At 33.0% G+C, this 23,599-nt stretch overlaps 1 protein-coding gene and 1 long non-coding RNA gene across 2 annotated transcripts in view; one reads left to right on the plus strand and one right to left on the minus strand.

The window, feature by feature from the left end:
- LOC105210343 (serum response factor homolog) overlaps nt 1-23,599 on the plus strand; it is a 52,173-nt gene that overhangs the window by 19,607 nt on the left and 8,967 nt on the right. The gene's annotated exons all lie outside the window — the stretch shown is intronic.
- LOC128922488 (uncharacterized) lies at nt 5-22,528 on the minus strand. Its single transcript, XR_008471702.1, has 2 exons — nt 22,307-22,528; nt 5-1,079 (listed from the first exon to the last, which is right to left on the minus strand). It is a non-coding gene; the product is annotated as an uncharacterized LOC128922488 (long non-coding RNA).

The raw sequence follows: 23,599 nt of genomic DNA on the forward strand, positions 1-23,599 counted from the left end.
ACTATTTGGTGACCACGTGCGCTTCTACATTGGGCGGCATTCGTAAATTTAATTGCGTGGCAGTTAGCGAACGAACGCGCTGATGGCGGCAATGGCGGTGGCGGCAGCAACCAAAGCATTTGAAAAACAACGGCACGCGTTTGCTGGCTGTCGCCGTCGCCGCCGCCACAACCATCGTAGCTTTATCCTTTGACTAGGCATATGATTTTTCGACCTCTACTACGGCAGCTACTTGGCTGCTTTCAACTATTGTTTTTGTTGCTGTAGTTCTTGTATTTGTTGATATTGTTGACTCATCTGCCTGCCAACGCGGCATTTGGCCAGTCAGCGCTTGCGCAATTGATGCTGTTGCGCGCCAATGCCGCCAACAACGAATATTCGAAATGCATTTACTCAGCCACGACAAGAATCTTAGAAAGCATTCCGCATTGTATTCACCTTTGTGCAGTTTTGGCGGGCGCGTACCATCGAACAATTTCGTTACTTCGTTACGTTTGTATAATAGCATTGGCGCGCGGCGGTGCGGTGCGGATGGGCGCATGCGCGCGGTAGCACATCGCGTTGCGCGTTGACTGGCCGAACGCCTTAGCTTTCGTTTTGTTACGCGTAGTGCTTCAAAGGTAAAGCGCGAGCGCACGCTCATAGCAACGCATGTGCATGTGTGTGCTCAACTTATGCCCTCTTAATTTCAATAGTCAACCTCATCGTCTACTTAGTTGAATGTTGCGCCCACTGCGTCTTCTTCTGGTACTTCTTCTTCTTCTTATTCCTGCACAGCCACACATTTCCCTACATCCAGCTGCAGCGCTTGCTGCTCGCAATTCTGATAATATCGTCGCCTAAGCGTACTATTTTTGTAATCCAATTGATTGTTTAGTAGTCGCTTCTGGAATTCGGCATTTTTTCTAAAGCACAACAACCACGCGGTGATGGCGGTGGCAATGTAGATATGAGCTCAGCTCACACATACTCGATTTGTTGTTGCTTCTGGCATTGCTCCATTGTAGGCTTTTATGCTTGCTTGTTGACTTGCCAGCGGCTTAACGTTGGTGGCGTCTCTTAAATACGCCTTGCGGATTCTGCAAAAGAAAACGACAATCGTTGAGCTTTGTCTTGCGTAAATATTTGAAAGAATAATGAAAAGATTGTTACAGCGGAGGAGTTAGTATTTAGTTATGCGCATAAGTATGTTATAGAGGCACTGTGTGTTGTTGTGTAGTGTTTTTCGAATATTTTTGAGTAATAATATCAATGTTGTTAAAATGTTTAAGAAAATATGATTGTCGGCTTTTCTCTCATGCATTTTCTTTAGTAAAATACATGATCTTTTCCTCTTCGTCATATATTTTTCGTAGAATCCTCCACTGTTCCTACAATTCTCCTCCCAACTCCAATGTAATTTATTATAAAGGAGAAGAAATTATTTTGCTTTCGGTTACCTTTTAAATTGTACTTTATATGACCTTGCCATTAAGCTTACGTTGTCGGCATTTATTTGCTACTATGAATTCTCCAAACCCTCTTAGGGTCTTAATAAATACTTCTCAATAGTTGTTTCCTATTATATACATATATGTTGAGGTGCGGGAAAATGGGGAAAATTTTGATTTTGTAGCCATACTTTTATTGAATACTTGGTATACGTCTTGCATAGTGCAATGTCTAATCTGTAAAATCATTTCATTCATTGAAATCCGATGAAATATATTGAAAAATTCATAGGTAGGTAGGTAGGAGTGCAGCCATATAATTTTATGGCTCAATTAGCACTAGATGTGCCATTTTGATACACTATTCGCAGACCTTATAATTTACTATTATCCCGTTTCATCATTCCGTTCAAACCACTTTGTGTTTTCGATAAAGCTACTTATGCCCGATATGCTTTTAGTGGACATCCATTCAAGGCTTGATGTCTGATAGATTCCAAGTGTCCTGTGTCGGATCTGCGGTAGGGCACAGAGAAAGTGGAATATTGTTTCCTTATTCCCCTCTAGTTCACAGCCTCGACAAATATTATTATAGGGTATGCCCATTTTCATTGCATGTTCTCTAAATGACCAATGACCCGTTAAAGTAGCTGTAAGTCTGAAAATACTTTTCCTGGACCTATTTAATAATACCCCAGATCTAGTCTTATCATATTTTGGCCATATCTTTTGATCGTTCCTAGCGGGCGTGGTATTGGCTCAGCATCGGATTTGTCTAGAACGGCTCCTGTTTTTGCCAACTCGTCTGCGCTTTCGTTACCGACGATGTTCCTGTGGCCGGGTACCCAGACCAAGTCTAATTGTACTTTGTTTTTCAGAATGTTCAATGCAATTCATAACATTGATATGAAATTTTAAACGAAAAAATTAAATCGTTTAAGGGCACGACAAATAAATTACGAACAAACAAAATGAAATAGGTTGAAAAATCTTTCTGCAATCCATGTCACCGTAACGACGTTTTCAGAAAAACATGATTTCGTGTTAATCGCTTCTACTGCTTAAATCTCTATACAAATTTTCGATAGCATTCTTAAGAACGTATACTTTAAGATAAAATACATGTCTCTAGGGTCAAGCACTGGTCGATTAAATCATTTTATATCGATCTTGGACATTTGTGTCAACATTAACCCAACAAAAATTTGTAGAGATCTGTTTGCATCCCAAACTTATTCTCAACTGAAAGTGTCACTTTTTGAGCCGAATTCTCGACATTTGCGGGAATGTATCTAGGGTCAAGCACTGGTCGATTAAATTGGTTTATATCGATCTTGGACATTTGTGTCAACATTAACCCAAAAAAATATTTGTAGAGATCTGTTTGCATCCCAAACTTATTCTCTACTGAAAATGTCACTTTTTGAGCCGAATTCTCGACATGTGCACGGAATACGCATGCTGCCAGAAAGATGGTCAAAAGTAGTAGCTAGCGACGGCCAATATTTTGAATAATATTTTTGTAACCGTTTTTATACAAAAAAAACTTAAATTTACAAAAAAAAAAAACGGCGGAAGCAAAGTTGTCGACCTGAATATAGGACTCACTTATTTCCTTGAAATTTTTATTGGCGTAAACCGTTGATTTTTTTCTCTTTTTTTATATTTTCGAAAAACCCCTTGAATAATGGTATAGCGTTGCTTATTCTTGGGATCTTTGGTTCCACTTCGCTTATAAATTCTATTTGTTCAAATTTTTTTTGTTGAATTTCGCAAATACTTTCTCTAAAATTATATATAATACTTTCTATAAAAATATCTAGTTGAATATTGTTATCTAGTGAAACGCTGAGGTATTAACTTCCCATATCATAATTCCTTCGGTAAATGTGGCTACATTAGAATCTGAGGTGCTAACAAATATCGTTTATATAATATTTCCAAATTCTTCAACTAATGTCATGAATTAACAATTAACAATTTAATTAAGCGAGTTGGAAATATTTACACAGTGGGAGTAATAACCAATTTTTGTATTATTTTTTTTATACTCTCGCAACATGTTGCACAGAGTATTATAGATTTGTTCACATAGTAGTTGTTTGTGTCACCAAGAAATAAAAGAGTTAGATATGGGGTTATATATATATAAATGATCAGGATGACGAGTGGATCCGGATGTCTGTCCGTCTGTCCGTGTAAGCGATAACTTGAGTAAAAATTAAGATATCTTAATGAAACTTGGAACATATATTCCTTGGCACCCTGAGGAGGTTGCTTTCGAAAATGGGCAAAATCGGTCCACTGCCACGCCAAATGGCGGAAACCGAAAACCTATACAGTGTCATAACTAAGCCATAAATAAAGTTATGAAAATAAAATTTGGAACATAGGATCGCATTAGGGAGGGGCACATTTGGATGTAATTGTTTTTGAAAAGTGGGCGTGACCCCGCACCCAAATAGGTTTTTTTGTATATAACTCGCTAACCAATAAAGCTATATAAACCAAACTTTCTGCAGTCGGTTCTTTTAGCCATTTCCTTATACAGTCCAAAAATGAAAGAAATCGTATAATAACCACGCCCACCTCCCATACGAAAGTTAGGTTGAAAATTACTAAAAGTGGGTTAACTCACTAACGAAAAACGTCAGATACACTAAATTTTACAGAAGAAATAGAATAGCAGAAAGAAGCTTCACTCAGACTTTTTTACAAAATGAAAAATGGGCGTGGCATCGCCCACTTATGGGTCAAAAACCATATCTCAGGAACTACTCGACAGATTTCAATGAAAATCGGTATATAATATTTTCTTGGCACCCAGACAACACGGTTAAATAAATGAGCGAAATCGGTTCACAACCACGACTACTTTCCTTATAACTCAATTTTGAATTCCATCTGATTCCTTCACTTTATAATATATACATTAGGAACCAATGAAGATAGCGAAATAAAACTTTACACAAATACTGTATATGATCTGTGGCATCACTTGGAAAAAATTGTCGAAAACGGACTATAACTTTTCAAGGCACCAGATATCGAATATGTTGAACTCAAGGCCTAAGGTTAAATTTTAACCGAAAATATGGGTAAATCTCTCAGATAATTTAATGTAATTCAGAGGGAATTATTTTCTTACAATAGTGTGTCTCTGTTCCAAAACTTATTAAAATCGGGTCATAAAATCTCCTAGCTCCCATATACCTAATTATAGGTTTTTCAAAAATTCGTTGGGCTTTATTCCGCACATATGTATTGGTTAATATATGATATATCTTAGCAAAATTAAGTAAGCGTATAGTATTGGATATAGTGTACCTTGCTGGTGAAATTGAATGAACTCGGTTCAGGAATTACCTCAGCTCTCATATCTATATATGACGGATTTTCATTATTCTATTAAACTTTATGCCGAATTTATGGGCAAATTTGTGCGTTATCTTAATAAAATTTCTTCAATAATTTGCGGGTGTATAAAGTGTTCGGTTACACCCGAACTTAGCCTTTCCTTTCTTGTTAATTTTTACTACTTTCCCACTGCCTTAAAGCACACGGTGCGCTGCCTTTTCATCGTATTGCGCATACCTTACCTGCAAACAAATGCATAAATGAACAGTATTTATGCAATTTTGGTTTAAATCTAATTGAACTGAAGCGCTGTACAGCACAGTGCCGCCTGCCTGTGCAATCATTATAGAACAATAATGAGAGCTTTCTAGCCAACGAAACGAGCAGCACAAAGGACACACCGAGCAGACACGCAAAGCACAAACAAACGAATGAATTTCGGCAAGCGCATGCGCGTTGAGTGTATTTGTAATGCGAAAAGTAGTTATATTTCGTTTTATTTTTTTTTTTTTTCGAGATTTTTTGCACACTTTTTCTTGCTTTGCCCAAACTAATAGGCCTTGCGCAGGCGTCTGTTGTCACAGCGTTCCACTTCATAGCATTGTATCGTACTATTTTCGCATTATCATATTCATGTTTGCTTTATTGTTTTATTAGTGCGTCTCGCTTGTATTGTCGCTCGGATGATTGTGATTGCTCGGATGTGTGTTGTGTCTACCGAAATGACTCTACTTGCTGCTGCGCCGCCAACCAACTTATATGGGGTCTTATGTGTGTACCGCGGCTAACAACTCATAAAACATATTGTTCTTATGCTATATTTGTTGCTGTGTGTTGTTGTAGTTATGATTATGTAGACACATGTTCTCCAGCAATTTTGCATACAATTTTGACTTGTTCACCACACAAACATGCCACATAACCACAGCAACTAAATCAAAAAATTAATAAAATGTTGACACACAGTTTAAGCAAAAACAAACCAAAAAAAACTAACAACAACAACAACAATGTAAGTTTAAAAAAATCATAGTTCTTCCTTTACGCTTGATTGTCATTAAGATGTCAAGACGACTGACTGCAGCGACGACCGACGACCTTTTCGTTGCGCCGTTGTTGGCGCCGCATCAGCAATTCATTTCTTGGCGGTCTGCAATTATTTGTGAATTAACGTATATTACACTTTACACTGGCTGGTTGGTTGGCTGGCTGTAGCTTTGCTGACAACGCCTCACCGTATGACTGACTTACTGACTGACTGACTGAGTGGTTATTGTTGCAACAACAATACACTTGCACTTGTACAGACATGTATGTAGATGTCTCAATATTTATTGTCCTACTCAATATGCTCACATTTTATTGTTTTTGTTGTTGGTTTCGCCCTGGTGTTTATTGTTGAGTTATTGCTGCGGCGCGTTCATGGGAGGAGTCCACTTAAAACGATACCTTTGCACATTGCAAATCAAATTGTTTGTTTCTGCTCACTTAAATGCGTTGAATTACATACATACATACATACGTACAATTATATATACGCCTCTGGTCAATAAAATGGTTGCGCCCGGACTTTTTTGCACATTTTCTTCAATTATTTACGATTTTCGTGTGAACTTTTTGTGATTTGAATTAAAAATAATATTTTAATTTGAGGTTATGTTTGAGAAGGTAAACTATAAAAAGATCGCTATAGAAATAATTTCCAATCATATGATCTGCGAAACCCAAATAGTGCTTAATTTTTAACCTAATAATTAGGCTTTTCTTGTTTTCATTGCAATTTCCTCGAGATTATGAACGCTTTAGACCAGTTTAGACCAATTTCCAGGAAGTTATGTTCTCATTGTCCATCCAATGATCTGAGAAACCAAAATACTGAATATTTTTTGCTAAAATTTGCTCTAGTGACCTTCGACTATGGTATAACAGGTGTGTTTTTACGGTTCCATAGTCTGACCAGCATTAACACCGATAATAATGTCAGCCTTGAAATCCAACGCTGAATCACTCTTGCCAACAGGTGCTACTATGGACTGAGTAGGCAATTGAAAAGTAAATTTCTCTCTCGACGAACAAAAACTAAACTCTACAAGTCCGTCATCATTCCCGTCCTACTTTATGGTGCAGAAACGTGGACGGTGTCAACATCCGATGAGACGGCACTAGGAGTTGTCGAGAGAAAGGTTTGTTGAAGATTTATGGTCCCTTAAACATTGGCAACGGCGAATACCACAGAAGATGGAATGATGAGCAGTATGTGTTGTTCAACGACATAGACATAGTCTAGCGAATAAAAAGACAGCGGCTACGCTGGCTAGGTCATGTTGTTCGAATGGATGAAAGTGCTCCAGCTCTGAAAGTATTCGATGCAGTACCCGCTGGTGGAAGCCGAGGAAGAGGGAGACCTCCACTCCGATGGAAGGACCAGGTGGAGAGGGACCTGGCTTCGCTTGGTATAACCAATTGGCGCCAAACTGCCAAAAGGAGAGATGCGTGGCGCGCTGTTGTGGACTCGGCTATAACCGCTTAAGCGGTTTCTACGCCAGTCAAGAAGAAGTCTGAATTATGGGTCCTCTAAGTTTAAACGAATTTCAAAAACGCTAGTTGGATTTGAAGAAGCTTCTCGTGACATATATACTTTGAAAGATGTCTACAATAGAACATTTTTTGTAAATAACTAGGAAATTATTTTCCCTTTTCCCATTAGCCATACCATGATCTCAGAAACCGAATTCTAAAATTTGCTCTATCTTATTACTCTATAACTGGTGCGTTTTTAAGATTCCTGAACAATACTGACTCCGAATTATGGGTACTATAAACATAAATAATAATTTCAAACGTTTCCTGGGATACTATAAGAACCTTATCTTTAAATACTTTAACAGTTTTTTAACTGTATTCCGAACGTAATCTCTAAATCTTTCAAAGATTAAGAAAAATGTTCTCGATTTGTATGCGAATTTGACCCAAATTAATACTCACGTTTACCTTTCTCACTTCGATTTATACTAATTACTATTATTTTTCGGATTTGCGATGCAGAAATTGCCTTAATTCTACCTAATTTTTAATGTCTTTAACGCAGTAGTGCTTTCAAATACAACCAGGTTTCTGTATATATTCTCTTTTGAAATTTTTGAAATGTGTTCATCCAACTCCTCGACATTGAATATTAGCTCATTTTTAGTTGTTGTTCTCTTGTTAGACTAGAAACATTTAAGAATCTGTAGGAAACTTTGATAATAATCTATACGTCTATTCGACAACTCATTTACTGTTCCAATACATTTTTCAAATGTATCAAATCTAAAAGACACGTTTCAAATGTACTAAAGCAATAATGGAGGTTCGCCAAGTTCAGTTTTTCCGACATCTCCGACAACTAGCAATCTTTAAACTGTCTTTGGACTTTCATGCTAGATTAGGAAATGCCCGTCAGATCATCAGAGTGAAGCATTTTAAAGGAATGGAAGTAGTTTTCGGAGTGGGGGTTTAGGAAAAAAATGACGAGCCTCTCTTAATCTTAAATCTTAATAGAATTCAAGAAATTACATCAATCGATTGTGTGGTGAAAGTGTATATGAACAGTATAGGTCAGATGAGGTTATATATTAACCATTGATCACTCACATTTAACTGTAAAGCGAGTTACACCGTTCATTTCAAATAATTATTCAATTAAGTTCAACCGCAGATTACGACTTAAGTGTATATATCTTGCTCTGTTACTGAGAATTTCTCAATTTTCCTAACACAATATTCCACAGTTCAAGGAAACTTCGAATTATTGAATTTTGACGGAAGAAGTTGCGTCAAGGTAAAAAGTTTATTAAAAAAGTTGGATATAAAAATGTAGATCAGATGTGGTATGTTCAAAAAATAACGGGAATTTCAAGGAAAAGAAAGAGGTAAAAGTTATGCCAAAAATCGAGTTTGGGAAGTGTTTTGACGATTGGAAGAAGCGCTAGGTATAAGTGCATATTATCGAATGGGGACTATTTTGAAGGCGACAACATTAATGTAGAAGAATGAATAAATATTTTTTTTTTTCAAAAATAAAAAATAAAAAAAAACCTTATTTTTTAAACACATTAATATTTATGCCGTACCCATTGCAATGATCACAGCTGTACCCAATCTTATGCGCCGATATTTATCTCAATTTAATTTGTGTATAGTAGCGCGCTTAACTGCTGGTAACTTTTTCGAGTTAACCACTACGCCCAGGCTAATGGCGCGCAGCATGAGCAGAGCGCGTTGTGAAAATACTTAAAATACTGAAACGCATTTACGCGAGTTTAACATGCACGGATTTAGTGCGTCAACTTGATGTCCACTAACACTAAAAAACAGCCATCACACCTTTTTTTCGCCGACGTGCCGAAACGACGAGCGAATGGCATAGAATATGACTTAATGCGAGCGTGGTGCTGTGCCGTTGGTGTGTTTCACTAAATATCCGTTGAATTGCTTGGATATCCATTACATTTCGTTTTTTTTTTGTGTTTTTTCCTTCAATTTTGCTGTTGTTGTTGTTGGTTTGGTACCTGCAACATTGCACCTTCGCATTGTTGCATTCGGTGTTTTTGTTGTTGTTGTTGTTGTTTTTATTTTTGGCACGTGTGGTATTTTAACCACAATTTTTGTCTTATGTTCATTTGGTCATTCCATGTTTTGTCTTTGCTCAATAGGCGTTATTGTTTGCTTGGCTGATTCCTGACATGTTTTTCCGTTCTGTTTCACTATTCAAGTCAAAAAGTTGCTCATTTACGTGTACTCATTTCGTTCGTGTAGTTATGTTGTTGCATTTCGAACTTCTAAAACTTCATATATGTATATAGCCGTCCTCTGTAAACTAGTTTAGCTTGCGTCTAACTTCAAAAATTTCTTACATACGACAAATGCCTTTGAGATGACAACATATTTGTATATCATCCCAACTAATGAAATATGTAGTAATACGGTTTCAGAGCCGTTATTATAATATTTAAAACAACAGTAGGCTTACCGTTAACGCTTTTCACTTCACTTTTTTTGATGTTGGTCACATCTAGAATCGGACATAGGTTCTATGTAGTTGTATTGCCTTCCTCCAACCACATAGTCATATTCTCCGACGATCTTCAGAAGACCGTTTCGGCGACCGTCGGGTATACCAAAACGGATGCTTATTTAAACCAGGCAAAAAAAAATTGGAATGACTGACTCTCGTGGGAATGTTATTCTTCTTCAACAAAACAGTCGAGAGATCGTTTGGTGCCAAGGTTCCATTCAGCAAAGTACAACATCAAAATCTGATTACGCCAAATTACTATTTTGTAAATTAGAAAAGCATTTGGAGAAACAAATTCTACAGAACGATCGACTTAAGGCAGGACTTGAGGCAAAAATCTCAGTTTTGGATTTTCAAGTTTATTAAGAATACTTTCTAAAGTCTTTTATAATAATATTGAAAGCAGCCAGTACGGAATGTTTAACTCGAACCTAGGCTGCACTATTATGTATAACCAATCAACAAAAACTTATTGACCCCAGTTGGCTTTAGAATACCTGCTACAAGTATATGTTTGCGTCCTAAAGCTTTGATGGATTTGGTTGACCTTTTGGTACACAAATCTACTTCTGGGGATGTTAAAATTCGTTCTTTGGCTCCCAAATGTATGCTACATATTTTTTAGTATTTTCTGATTTATTATTATATATAATTGAGTGTCTTAAAAGCAATCTCAGCTCGGTCCAATGTGCTCCAATGCATTCAGATTTGGAATCCAGGTATATGCAAATTGCCAAAGCTGTTTGGATGAAGGGCGAGGTGGAATCATCTAAGCATTTACTCCTCCACTGTCCAGCTTTTATCAGACTGAGGTTGAGACACCTTGGAAGGCTCACTTTCGGCGAACCTAGCGAAGTTTGTAACAGATTCCAAGAGTTTAGCTGAATCTAAAGGGTATTTGATCCATTAGGAGCTTATTGGTATCACAAAGGACATCGCTCAAAACTGTATAAGTGAGGTTTTCTGTATATTCCAGAGATCTGCCTACAATTCTAACTTAACCTGAATGTCTCAAATCAACAAATTTTAGAAGAAATATTTTTTATGTGGAGTTGCCAGATAAAAAAAAAATAATTTTTAAAAATTATATTAAAAAAAAAAATAATTTTTAAAAATTATATTAAAAAAAAAAATAATTTTTAAAAATTATATTAAAAAAAAAAATAATTTTTAAAAATTATATTTAAAAAAAAATAATTTTTAAAAATATATTTTTCGGGAATTTTTTTCGTTTATTTTTAGTTGCCAGATTAAAAAAAAAATTATAATTTTTTAAAATTATTTTTTTATTTCCCGAATTTTTTTTGTAAAGGTTTTACAATGATTATTAATAACTTTTGTTCTAATTAAGAACACAATAAACTACCATCTGTTCTTCAATATAAAGAAATCTATACATATTCACTGGTATTACACATCTACTGCATTTTATGACACATTTCAAACGATCACCTCGTTTTTTCCCGTTTCAATGCCTTAAAAATCACATCAGCAAAATCGTTATTGAGGACACTTCGTGTGAACGTACACATGTTTCATTCGATTTTAACTTTATTTTTTTTATTTTATTTTTTCAATTGTTTTTTTCGCCAAAATCTGCAACTGTTGTGCAATGTTAAAATCTGAGCATTTGAGCTGCTTAACGGCGTGCTACAGTAGCTTGCAGGTTAAGACTACTTAAAATTATCACATTTTTTTATCAGTTGTCAAATCAATTGACTACCGAATTCTCAAGGCGATGAAAAAATGCTGCGCCGAAATGAGAAGCAGAGAAGGTCCAAAAAATATTAAAACATTACTTGCTGCGGTGCTGGTACTTGTATGCAAGTTGTGAGTTGTGAGTTGCGCGTGTCCTAAAGCTTAAGTGCCGCCGCAATGTATGCTTGACTGTGTGTAATTTTATTGTTTTATTTGTGGCATGATCGTGCTTGTGTATGTGTATGCTTGTTTATTTGTGTTTATTGGCCACTGTGCGCTTCGCTTCCGTCGTTGCGTCACAGTGAGTGCAACGCTTTTAGGAGTTTTGTCGTTGATTTCTTTGTTTGCTCATATTTAGATTTTATTTTATTTTTTTAATTTTTAGTTTTTTGTTAATGTTTATTTTTATTGTTTATTTCTATTTTTTTTTATAAATTTTTTATATTATTTTTTGTTAATTTTTATTTCGATTTTTATATATTTTTTAATTTTTTGTTGTTTAATTTACACCTATAATTTTTTTTTGTATAAGCTTACAATTTCTTAGTATTTTTTATTTTATTTCTCTAAATAATTAATATTTTGTTTTCATTAAATATAATTATGTAAATAAATATTTCTTTTTATTATATTTTTTTTAATCAAAAATCTTTAATTTTTAAGCCAACATCTTTGAATAGTTATTACTATTTTTTAACCCTTTTTTTAATTTTTTTCCGTTCTCACACTGTTTATACAATTATATATTATTTTATTTAAATCTATAATTGGCTTGATTTTATTATTGTTTAGATATTTGTATTTTTCTAATTTATTTTTATATATTTTTACAATGGATACACAAATATTAAAGTTTCCAAATTTTTTTTTGTATATTATTTTCACATAATTTTTGTTTTTTTTTGAAGTCTTCATTTCATTCTATGAATTAATTTTTATATAAATAATAATTATTTTTGATCTTTTTTTATTTTTCATAATTTTTATATTTAATTAGTATTTTTACGTATTTATTTTTTTAATTTTTCATAATATTTTGTAAGATATCCTGATTTTTTAATTATATAGCATTTTTTCGAGTTATTTTTTATATTATTTTCATAATAATAATTTTTTTTAATTTTTTTTTTTTTTACATTTTTTAATTTTTTAAATATGTAGTGGTTTTTTGAATTTAATTTTATATTTGTTTATATTTTAATACTTTAAATATTTTTTTTTTTAGTTTTCTTGATATTTTTAATTATAGAACTTCGAATTGATTTTTTCACCACTTTTGCAATTTATTTAATTTATTTGGTATCCTTGATATTTCCAAGTTTTTTATTATATTGTTTTTTTTTTATTTAATAACTTTATATGTTTTTTATAATTTGGTGTTTTTTTAATTCAATAACTTTGGCTATTTTTTTATTTTATTTTTGTAATAATGTTTTATAGTGCATCTTCAATAAGTTGTTATATAGTTTGGTTTTTTTTTTTTTATTTTAAATTTGTTATTAAAAAATGTTTTTTATAATTTTATTTCCTAAATTTAGTATTTTATTTTTTTTTATTATAATTTATTTGAAAAGTATATTTTTTTATGTACAATAAAAATTAAATATAATATTTTTTATTATTTTTATTTTTAATAAATATATTTTCATATTTTTAATGTTTTATAATTTCTATTTTTTAATATTTTTTATATTTTTTAAAATTAAATATAATATTTTTTTATAATTTTTATTTTTAATAAATATATTTTCATATTTTTAATGTTTTATAATTTCTATTTTTTTAATATTTTTAATAAATATATTTTCATATTTTTAATGTTTTATAATTTCTATTTTTTAATATTTTTTATATTTTTAAAAATTAAATATAATATTTTTTTATTATTTTTATTTTTAATAAATATATTTTCATATTTTTAATGTTTTATAATTTCTATTTTTTTAATATTTTTTATATGTTTAAAAATTAAATATAATATTTTTTTATTATTTTTATTTTTAATAAATATATTTTCATATTTTTTAATGTTTTATAATTTCTATCTTTTAATATTTTTTATATTTTTAAAAATTCAATATAATATTTTTTATTATTTTTATTTTTAATAAATATATTTTCATATTTTTAATGTTTTATAATTTCTATTTTTTAATATTTTTTATATTTTTAAAAATTCAATATAATATTTTTTATTATTTTTATTTTTAATAAATATATTTTCATATTTTTAATGTTTTATAATTTCTATTTTTTAATATTTTTTATATTTTTAAAAATTCAATATAATATTTTTTTATTATTTTTATTTTTAATAAATATATTTTCATATTTTTTAATGTTTTATAATTTCTATTTTTTTAATATTTTTTATATTTTTAAAAATTCAATATAATATTTTTTATTATTTTTATTTTTAATAAATATATTTTCATATTTTTAATGTTTTATAATTTCTATTTTTTTAATATTTTTTATATTTTTAAAAATTCAATATAATATTTTTTATTATTTTTATTTTTAATAAATATATTTTCATATTTTTAATGTTTTATAATTTCTATTTTTTAATATTTTTTATATGTTTAAAAATTAAATATAATATTTTTTTATTATTTTTATTTTTAATAAATATATTTTCATATTTTAAATGTTTTATAATTTCTATTTTTTAATATTTTTTATATTTTTAAAAATTCAATATAATATTTTTTATTATTTTTATTTTTAATAAATATATTTTCATATTTTTAATGTTTTATAATTTCTATTTTTTAATATTTTTTAATATTTTTTATATTTTTAAAAATTCAATATAATATTTTTTTATTATTTTTATTTTTAATAAATATATTTTCATATTTTTTAATGTTTTATAATTTCTATATTTTATATTTTTCATTAATATTTTTATTATTATTTTTTATATTTTATTTATTTTTTTTCTACCATTGCTTTTACAAGTTTTTATTATATTTATTACCATTTGTCTCTTTTGACTTCTAAAATTTGACATTTCCCCCCCAAATAACCTTAACTACTTGCAAGTTAGTCGCACAATATGACTCCATGTACTCGTGTGTATGTCTGCATGCAACTCATGCGTGTCTGTGTGTGTTACCGAACGCGTGCTGCAACGTCGCCCCAACCAGCAACGATCATATGTTCGCCAGTAGCAGCCAAACAGTCAACAGCAGTCAACAATCAACAACAGCGCAATAATCAACGATGATCGTCGGCCACACACACAAACAAACACATATGCAAGCAAGCGAATAAACGCAAAAGTAACCGATCGATCGATTGGCCTGATCACAACCGATCGACGATCGTTAGTCTGTATGTTAGCATGCAGTTTGCTTATTTTTAATTTTTTTTTTTTTGTTTTTTTTTGCGCCACTGTTGCAAGCAGACTGCGGTTCTTTGTACCACTAACTGTGAGTGGCTGTCTGTGTGTGTGTGTGCCTGTTCGCCGTGCTGCTAGAGTTCACATTGCGCCGCTTGTTGTACGGTTGGTCTGTCGACTGTCATCGATTGTTGTTTGCTGTTGTTGCTGCTGTTGTGACTGCTACTATTGGCTTTTAGTTGCTGTCTCGTCATATCATCCACATATCAACGCGACCATATGGATCTTCTAATCAAATTTCGGCTTTCATATGACAAATTGTGAATTTTACTTTTGATGAAATGTTGCAGTTTTCAACTAAATCGAATGGAAAGTGCAAACGCAAATGATTTTCGCTGCATTTGAACGAAGTTATAGCTTCCTCACCTCACATGTGTCATCCTTATTTGGAAGCTTGCAATTATTTTGCTGCGTTGTTGTTCTTTTTATTATTTGTTGGCTGTTGTTGTTATTTTATTTTGTTTTTTTTTTTGGTTGTACTTTTTTATTATTGTTGTTGTTGTACTTATATATTATACTACTGCTGTTGCGTGTAAAAGTGATCAATTTGTTTGTAAATGGCCATAGCGACTGAGCACTGACTCTAGCTCTGCGTTCAGCCGTTCTAAGACGCCCGTCAGTTAGACTAGCGTAATGCATCATAGGAGCTTTATATACTTATTATTTATATATGTTTGTATGTACATATGTGTGTATGTATACGTTGTGGCACATAAACTTTTCATGCAACACTTCTTTTCGAAATACATAAATAAAAATAAATAATTGTAAAAAAATTAAATGAAAAAGCGCCCAAACATACTGACATACATACATATAAACTTATATTATAGTATGTATGTATGCCTGTATGCCCGTATGATCGATATTGTGAAGAGTTTATTTTATGCTTATTTAATCGCTTTGTGCGCCTACTGATTGCCTCACTGCTGCCACAACTGCCGGTTGAAACGTGGTTGCTTTTAGTCGCTACAGCAACGATCATTTATATATGTACACACACAAACATATTTATGTGTATTTATGCGACATTATATGCCATTTAACATTGGCATTTGGTCAGTCGATTTTCTGCTGTTTTGGAAATTTTTTTGTTGTTGTCTTTTTTTTTAATTTTTTTCTTGTATTTTTTGCTTTTTGTGTGTGGGACATCACATCTGCACGTAAAATTCTATTTTTATTGATTATAAAATGTATATCAAGAATGCAATTAGCTTGCAATTAAGCGTAAATCGTGCAAGACGACCTTTATGTACGAAAAAAAAAAAAATTGTGTATGGTAAGAGTTCACTGGTTGCAGAGAGTTTCGTGACATTACGAAATCAACTAAACTGCCTACACACAATTCAGTTGTATTTATATATATTTCTCATACATATAATACATATGTACTTTTGTATATAAATATTTTTTCTTGTGGTTGATCGATTCTCATTTGTACACCAATTTCTTGATTATATAAAATGCGTTGGTTGTTTTAAGTGGTTGCTTCTCTGCAACAACAACAACAACTGTCTTGTTGTTTAAATAATGATCTCGTTATATTTTTTAATAAAATTTTAAATGACTCTAAACTACGTTTTGCGGCCTACTCAAACGATCATGTGACCTTCTCAAATGTTTCATTGAATTGCCTTTACAATTTCTGGTATATAATTTGTTACTATTCAACAAGTGGTGTCGTCTATAGTTTTGATACACCATCAGCAAACATTATAATCCGCTTTTATAGCGTTCAAAACTTTTCTATGAGCCGTAGTAGTTAGATTTCTGAATTTGAATATTGCAGTTTAAGCATTCCTCAAGGTTATGTAACTGGAGTTCCCTCTGTCCGTTTGACAGCACAGACTTGGCAAGACCATCTGAGAATTCACACATAAAACCTTAAGGCCTTCAGTTATATTACCAATAACGTTTCACTAAGTACAATAGACTTGACTGAATGTCAGGACCTCGATAAACTACTTTATAGATATATATATATTGCATCAAAGGATCTCTTTATTTACTAAGATAGTTCAACTAACTAATATGAGAACATTTGGAATAGTCTTGATTCGATCCCAGGTTTCGAACAACATTAAAACGATTTTTAGTGTCAATAGCAGAACCACCTGCAAAGCAAACAGTTTAGAGGTCCTTTAGTATTCGAATACGAAAGCGTACACCACGAATACGTGGAAACACATAAAGCCTTAAGGCCTTCAGTTTTATTACCAATAACGTTTCACTAAGTACAATACAGGACCTCGATAAACTACTTTATAGATATATATATATTGCATCAAAGGATCTCTTTATTTACTAAGATAGTTCAACTAACTAATATGAGAACATTTGGAATAGTATTGATTCGATCCCAGGTTTCGAACAACATTAAAACGATTTTTAGTGCCAGTAGCAGAACCACCTGCAAAGCAAACAGTTTAGAGGTCTTTTAGTATTCGAATACGAAAGCGTACACCACGAATACGTGGAAACACATAAAGCCTTAAGGCCTTCAGTTATATTACCAATAACGTTTCACTAAGTACAATACAGGACCTCGATAAACTACTTTATAGATACATATGTATATATTGCATCAAGGGATATCTTTATATACCATCGGGCGTATATTGCATCATAGGACCTATTTATAAACAATCATGTATACAGATCTATCTATCTTAACCTTATCATAGTGGTAATGACCACTAGAGAGTTATTTTTGTAAATTCGTCATGATGGCTGTGACTGTACGATTCTGAAGGCTACATATCAATTCTTTCTTGAGATCTATTATTCTATTCATATTATATATTCTCAATAATTTGTTACCGTAGAAATTTTCAATCGGGTCAAAGTCATCCTTTCGGGTCAATAAATACTTTTTAACTCAGTTCAAGAGTGCTAGCTGAGGCCTTCAACCTATTGAACTATTGAATAAATACTAATTCCTTTTTACAACTGGGAGTAATGGGCCGTCTTCGGGGGATTCTGATAATATATTCTAGCTTTCTTACAGCGCCCAATACACAAATGCTTCCAAGAGGTTGTCAAGATAGTATACATAGTTGTAAATTCGTTTCACTCCCTTGACAGCGAAAGTATACTTTGCGGTATAGACCCGAGTTTATTGGATATTTGTGTGCGGATTTAAACAGTATTCACAGAGACAGAGTTTCTCATAAAAAAATACATATTTGTTTGGTGTTTACGAAAATACGTAAGAAGCGCCGAAAGATCACAAATCTTATTCTACTCTCTTATCTTATTATGACTTCTTTCAAGTTATATAAATGTCTAGTCCATTCCTTTTGAAGACTATTTGAACTATTTGGGACAAGTCCCATTTGGTTGAGTACGGATTGGCGACTGAGATGGTGTAGGTGTTAGAGTTAAGTACAGAGTCGGAGTATGATTCCTCTTCCGATCAACATTGTATGTATGTGATAGGCGTTGCAACCGTTTAGCCGGTTATAGCCGAATCGACGATAGTGCGCCACCTCTCTCTCTCCTTCGCAGTTCGGCGCCAGTTGGAGATCCCAAGTTTAACCAGGTCGCTCTCCACCTGGTCCCTCCAACGGAGTGGAGGCCTTCCCCTTCCTCGGCTTCCTCCGGCGGGTACTGCATCGAACACTTTCAGTGCTGGAGTGTTTTCGTCCATTCGGACAACATGACCTAGCCAGCGTAACCGCTGTCTCTATGTCAATGTCGTCGCTGAACTATGTCAATGTCGTCGTATAACTCGTACAGCTCATCGTTCCATCGTCTGCGGTATTCGCCGTTGCCAATGTTCTGAGGACCATAAATCTTGCGCAAAATTTTCCTCTCGAAAACTCCTAGTGTCGTCTCATCTGATGTTGACATCGTCCAAGCTTCTGCACCGTAGAGACGATCAACATTAAATTAAGATATTTTCCTAAAACGGTAAAAAGTTTCGAGTAAAATCCATAAGACCATTCTTAATCTTATGCCTATCTTGAGAACTATTTAATAGAGTCCAAGCACTTTATCGAATCGTGGGAGACTTGTGATCCATTAGTAGCCACGTTGGGTGCCACAAACGACAGTTAAAGCGGTCTAAGTTAGGTTCTCTGCAGTGCTAACCTTTGACCTAACCTAACTATTCACTTCCCGAAAAATTCATATCTATCCTCTTCTTGAAACTATTACGTCTACAGTCGGTTATATTATAAATTATTTATAGAATTAATATTATTATTATTTACTTTGCTTTGAGGTTAGACACACCGCTGATCTATTGTGCTTAAAATAAGACACACTAAACGGGAATATGTCTACTTTAAGACTACTAAAAATAAACATTTGCACAAAGTGTGTGTAGTCTTAAATGGGAGTTTAACCACAGAAACTATACAAAAAAAAAAGAATACAATTTATTTAACTGTCTTTTGATTGAATTTATGTGTTTGCGGCGGAAGAACAAAAAAAACAAAGTTCTTTCCTAACCTCACTTTATGAGCACATATGTACACGTACATATATACTGTACGTCTTAGATAGCGGGTGAACACTCTATTCCGTTTTAAATGCTTCCTATATCCTTTCGCTTTGTTTGCGGCGGCAAATTTTGCAACTCCAAACACAAGCAAGCACTGTTAGAAATTGAATTGTACGAGTATTTATTGACGCTGCATTTAAATTAATGTCGTTGACATCTGACCCGCAAAACTATGAAATAATGTAATATAAGATAATTTAGATTTGATTGTAATGCCTTCGTCGCTGTGCTTGTTGTTGCTATTGCCTGTGTGGACAGGGACACACTGGCGTACAACAGCGAAAAGAGCAGCGAGACACGCGGTGACGCCAAGAAGCCAGCAGAGCAAAATCTGCATACGGGTTAAACAATGCACATGCGCTTTGGCGCATTAAATATGCACAAAAATTCGCATATGAAGAATTGCCAATACAGTATATACATACATATGTACATATATGCTTGCATATACTTTCATGCTTATTTGGCCGAAAAGTCGGCGCAATCAAAACAAGAAATCACTTTCCAACCGATCGCCAGTGCATCTGCTGTGGGGTCAACCAAACTGCGCGCTCATCGTTCAGAGCCGACCGTCCATCTTCAATGCTCAAGTACAATCGTGTGCGTTTGTAAAGCTTTTCACGTGCATTGCGTAGCGTTTTACGGTAGTTTCATGCATCAAATGAGCCCGTAAATGTTTTGATAAATCACTTTTCGCTCAGCAATAAGGCAATATGCGATAAGTGGTGGTTGACTTTGGTAATAAATTACATTTATTTTCCAATAGAAATAATTTTATTCTCTTGATTTGAGGAAGCCTTTTTAAATCATGTATTTAAAAAAGAGAAGGATTATGTTTGGTATAGATTGCTCTATTGATTCACACATTTTTTCGACTAGCAAATTACTGTTTTAAATCTTAGAAGTCGTTGACAGTATCTCTTGCACAAATATCTCTATGGAAGTGAAAGGGTGTTAACCAAACGTTCTTTTCGCATAGCTTTTTCATAATTTCGTACCTTTTATTGAGAGTTTGGGTTACCTCAATAAACCAACGGTACTAAATTCGCTCGCACATATTCTAGGGACCAGTATAAACCACAGTCTAACCTCAAAAACTTGGCTTGATATCCATTATATCCACATCAATGCCTCAAAAGCTTGGCTTGATATCCACTATATCCACATCAATGCCACGTTCTTAGTTCATTTGAAATCAAATCACTATCTCAATCTCTATTACCTCAGTTCCTATGTGGGTAAATATTCTTGAGGGCTAATATTTATATAAAATATCTTTAAACCACTCCAAATGCAATAGAATGGCAGCCAATTTCCAGTAACTAATCATAATCGAGTTTGAAAGCCTTTAAAATATGAAATCCCCATTGAAGTAACTAAAAGAAAAAAACGCGATGATTTTTCGGTTTTCTATAAAATCCCATGAAAAGTTTGATGATTGGTATAGATACAAAAATATTGTCTTCTGCGCGTAGGTGTATGAAATTCTTCCCAGATAGAAGTTTCCTTTTGAAGACACAAACAAAAATGTTCTCAGTTGAAAAGTAGACGAAGTTAAAATCTTTTGTAGCCCCAATTGTTTCTCAAAATTCACACTTACGACCAATGAGTCTCCCTTGATGAGTAGTCAAGGTTCAATGATGATGCGAAAGTAACTAATTTCAAAGGCAATTGAGTCTACATATCAGTACGTCCCTTATATATGCATGCATATCCTTCTAAAGATTGTAAGTCCGATCAAGGTTTCCAAAAACTATTTGGTTACAATTTAATGTTATTACAACAAAACTGGCAAAAGACATCGGCAAACTTGTCTGGAATTACTCTTCTGATACAACCAACTCCTAGTTTGAATTGGCTATAGATAAACACTAAACGAAATTCATTTATAATCACTATTGTTAGAAGATTTTGAACATTCTTGATTCGATCACAGTTTTCGAACAATATTTAAAGATTTTTATGCAATAGGAAATCCACCCCAAGGTCCGTTGGTAATCGAATATACAATGAATAGGAGAATATCGCATTAGAACTTAACAAAATTGTAAGCACCAATTATGTACTCAGATGAATATATACATACATACTTATATACTCTCTCAGCTCAGCTTATTGTATTTAAATGTGTACTACACCTTTTATAAATACTTCAGCGAAATTCCACATAAATTGATGCTATATATGTGTGCCTAGTTTATTTGGTTAATCGAGGGTTCTGCAAATTAATGCCGTTAGATTTGTAAACATTTTTTTTTTTTGGGTTTTTTTAATTTCACTTAGAGGCTCTACTCTACTTATTCGCTAGCTGCCTAGCGAAACACTGACGTTGGTAGAACTTTTTCTTCTTCATGGACTATTTTTGTTGTCTGCAGTAGTTTTCGAGCTCACGACTAATTAAAACATTTATAAAATCGTATGAAAAAACTTTAGCCATTCATGCAACACTTTGACTATACTGGAATTGGTTTATATCAGTGATCTCTTTGGAAGTGAATTCCATTCCGAAGGCAAACGAGTCTACGTATCGTAACTACCTGTATATCTCAAATATTTTCACAAATCAAATAAAAAATCTCAAATTTTAAATTCACGGTTCTAATCACTTGAAAGCGCTACATTGCGTTCTTAAATATAAAAAATCACTATTCTTTTCTATAAAGCAATACAGTTTTACTAAAAATTATTTGCGACGTCCGTTTAGACACTTAAGGGCTTGATAAATATTTCGCACTTATTATTTTTTTAATTTCTGTAACCATCGAAGCACACTTTTTCAATAATAATTAATATAATAAATAGTTTTAATATTTATTTTTAAAATATTTTTATAATTTTTTTTTTCAACTTACCAATTTATCTGCAAGCAATTACTTGATCCACATTTTTTGTAATTTATAAAATTCACTAACAATTTACAACACACATTATTTTACTACAAATTCTCCAAAAATATACCCAGAAACAGTCACTTGAGTAAAAAACAGTTTTTTTTCTAAGCCAACACCAAGAAAGTGCCGACGTCGAAAAGCCTCGTGAACGGCTACTGATTGGCACGATCAGCGATGACACAGTGAAACTTAAAAACTGAGCAAACACTTTGCCCAACAACTCGACATTATGCCACAGAGCGGCTGAAAAGAGTGTGCAAGTTGTCGCGCAGTTGAGCACGAAACCAGGCTTGAGAGCGTAAGAGCGCCACAAAGTGGAGACTTGTGATCGTCTAGAACTCTTCAACTTGAAAAGAGCGCCGCTACACTGAGTTTGTGCGAATGTATTGCGTTGAGGCGCAAGTCTACTCTTAGGCGCACACTCTGGGGCGTGTCTTATACGCTCATTTGAGCTGCGGAGTAACAAACACAGTCAAATAGATGTATGTGTTGTTGTAGATATGCTCATATCTCGCTTATTTTATTGCTTATGGCAGCTTGTGTGTGTTTGTTGTTTTATTTTTTCTTTTTTTTTGTATTTTTGTTTCGTTTGTGGTTTTAGGGTTGAGCTTAGTTTGACGGCATGACAAATTTTATTTGACAGTTGAGCTGACCGACTTACTACTGTGACACCTACTACATGCATACATAAATAGACGTTGATTGCGCGCCTTACTACTGCCTCTATATACATACATATGTATGTATGCATGTGTGTCGTGTATCCAATCCAATACATACTTACATATGCGATATGCCTTTGGCTGGGCTTGGAAATGCTTAAATGTAGAAATTCATTGTTGAAAAACAATTTACAACAAAAACGTGGAAAATAAAATTTAATAAAAACAACAACAACAGCAAAAAAACGGCAAATGAACGGAAGCAAAAATAAAGTGGCAAAGAATTAGCTATTTTTAAGTGTTATGTGGCAATACTTAAAGGCATAGGCAACGGCTATTATGGCCGCCGTTACAAGTATTAGAGACCGTTTTGTACAGTTGCTGACAAAGTTAAGCAGTTAATATGGCTTGTTTTTAGCAGTATTTATTTTTTTTTTATTACTGCATGTATACAAAATGGACGCATTCATCGAAAGTCAATAAACTCATAATTATTTTCGAATACTATGTGTATAAGATACAATACTCGCTAATGAGTGTACGAATAGGCGAAAAATGTTCACCAAATTTTCATTCAAAATTTATCGTATCG

Source organism: Zeugodacus cucurbitae, chromosome 6 (genome assembly GCF_028554725.1).
Source record: "Zeugodacus cucurbitae isolate PBARC_wt_2022May chromosome 6, idZeuCucr1.2, whole genome shotgun sequence".
In the NCBI taxonomy this organism is placed as follows: domain Eukaryota; kingdom Metazoa; phylum Arthropoda; class Insecta; order Diptera; family Tephritidae; genus Zeugodacus; species Zeugodacus cucurbitae.